Genomic DNA, 2,681 nt, shown 5'->3' with positions numbered 1-2,681 from the left:
GGGCCTCTGAACTGGAATGTAGAACATGCAGGGGGTTCCCGTGTTGAAACAGCTCTGCAGGAACACACGTGGGGCCCTGGGTATGTGGGGATGTTCAGGCGGCTGGGCCAGAAGGGGACCCGGACCTGGGTGCCTCCTTCAGGGGCCGTGCGCCCTCTGTGTCACCCCCTGTCGCCTACGCCCTGACAGGCATTGAGCTCTCCTGGCCCTTTCCCTTCCTTACCAGCCATGACCACGGGCGCTCAGGGCCTCAGTTTCTGTACCTGCAGAATGGGACGGGTGCACCAACCTTCCAAGATGTCATGAACGGAAGGAAGGAGTTCACGCAAAGCGACAGGCGGTAATGGGTGGTCAATGAATGCCTCTCTCTGGGCTTTATGTACAATTTATTTCTCATCCTTGCACCAAACACTTCCCCCCTGCAGCCACCAGCTGCCTGGAGCAGGGGGAAGGGCAGTGATGGGCTGGCGGGGGAGGGGTCCCAGGCCGTGAATTCTCACCAGGATGCTGCCCATACACTCATGCCTCAGGCGGACCCGAGAGGCCCCGGGAGGCCGGGGTGATAATCCGACAGATGCAAAGGGCAGGGCCAGTCCCTGGTTCCACACGTGACCACAGGTCCTGAATAAAGAGGCCGGGGGTGGGGGGCCAGGGCACATGGAACCCGTGAAGGAAAGAGGACCGCCAGGCGAGGAGAGTGCCATGGCGGCCAGCTCCAGCCACCTTAAGGGCCCACCGCGTGTGCCCAGACCTTTACTGGATGGAGCCCCAGAGCCATTTCGTGGTGACCTAGGGTGGGGTACAGCAAGATGCGACAATCGGGCCCCCATATCATTGAACCCTGTGCCAGGCTACACGTGCCTGCCTCCAAATTCCTTTCATGTGAAAGAACCAGAACCTTCTATCTCGTGGTTTTAAAGGACGTTTTTCTAGGCCATCGGCTCCGTACCGGTTGGGCTGAGCATCCCGCCTCCACGTGCCCACGGCCTCACACACGGTGGGCTTCACGGCCGCGGCGCAGAGACTTTCCTCTCGGCAGACGGGCCGGGGCTGCAGCCTCGCGGCCGCCCCCGCAGAGCGGTCACCATCCCACGCGTCCGGAGGTGGGTGAGCAGCAGACAGAGCTCCGGGACCGTCATCCACCTGAACGTGGGCCAAAAGTAAATATAGTTCAAGAGTTTAAATAAAACTCCTTCCAGTGCGCTAGAATTGCTGGGAAGGAGTACTTTTTAAAATAATAATAAACAGAAGTTAAGTGGGTCCGGGGAGTCAGGCGGGAGGAGGAAGGAAAGAGGCCCCTGGATGCTTTGTTGGGCCGGGGGCTTCCAGGGCGGACACGGCAGTGCTTCTGGGGCAGCCGCTCAAGCGTCCGATTGCCAGGCTCTGGCTGCGGCTGACGGGCTTCCTGAGGCTGAGCCTGGGGGTGGGGGAGCCCACTGTCCCGGTGAGGAGGCCCAGCACCTGGGCACGAGCTGAGGCTGGAGTGGCTTAGATCCCCACCCGGGGCGGCCTGCGCGTAAAGCCCCAGAACCTGGGAACCGCGGGAGCCTGGGATGCTCCAGCTGTCCCACCCTAACCGGTGCGGATGGGGACCCACCCCTGCTCCCTGAGGCTCTGAGGGCACAGCAGGCCTCGGTGAACTGATGACAAGCCAGGACCACGTGCCCACCACATGGTCGCCCTCCGGCTGGGAGGCTTAGTGCCCGCCTCCTGCATGAGTCTCCGGTTGGAATGAAGGGCAAACACCCCCAACAGAAGAAGCCGCCTCCCCACGGGGCACTTCCAAGAGCCGTGCCCCTGTGTCTGCTTTACCGGCGCTGCCGGCTGTGGCCCCAGCAGGGCTGGCGCGGGTCTGAAACGTGGGGAGGTGTGCGCACGGTGCTTACGTGCCAGCGTCTGTGCATGGGGGGTGTGAACGTGTGCATCAGTGTGTGCCAGGGTGCGTGTGGGTGATGGGGGTGTGTGTGTCTGTCACGTTTCTCCCCAGAGACGAGGCCACATTGCAGCCCACGTGGCCCGCTGGCCGGCCGACCCGCGGACAGCAGCAGGCGGCAGCTGGGCTCTACTCCCTTTGAGGCCGAGGCCGCAGAGCCCCTCTGAGCACAGCCCCTGGTGCCCACGGCGCAGCACCAGAGCTGGCCATTGAACGAAAGCTCTCCTGTCCCTCTCTGCCAACAAGCCCTTCTTGTGCTTTTCCGAAAAGAATCGCCAGTTTTCTCAACACTCCCACCGGGAGGATTTCCACCCCCTGGTGGCCAGCTGAGCCCAGGCCCCTGAGGGGCAGCCAGACCTGCCCAGCCACAGGGAGGGGCGCTTGGGCCCCTGTGGCCCTGCCCTGCCAGTGCCCCCCGCCGCCTCTGACCACTGCGCGTCGTCTACCCCAGAGAGGAGGCCGGCTCAGTGAGCAGGCACGTGGGGGCAGCTGAGCCAGCTCCCCCCGGGTGGCCCTGGCGCCGTCAGCCCTGTCCCCTCAGACGCAGGATCTAGAGCCGGTCGAGGACGGTCTGCCACCTGGACAACCCAGGTCAGTGCCTGCGTACGAAGGCAGCCCCCATCCACACCTCTGCTGGGGCCCTGAGCCCAGGTCCAGGGGTCAGCCATCCCTCCCAACCCCACCCCGAGGTGTCTGGGGTTCTCTCCCTCCCGGAAGCGGTGGCCTGGGGCCAGACGTCCAGGCAGAT

The sequence above is a fragment of the Balaenoptera physalus genome (assembly GCF_965194825.1).
Source record: "Balaenoptera physalus genome assembly, chromosome: 4".
Classification (NCBI taxonomy): Eukaryota; Metazoa; Chordata; class Mammalia; order Artiodactyla; family Balaenopteridae; genus Balaenoptera; species Balaenoptera physalus.
Note: the sequence above shows the minus strand (reverse complement) of the source record.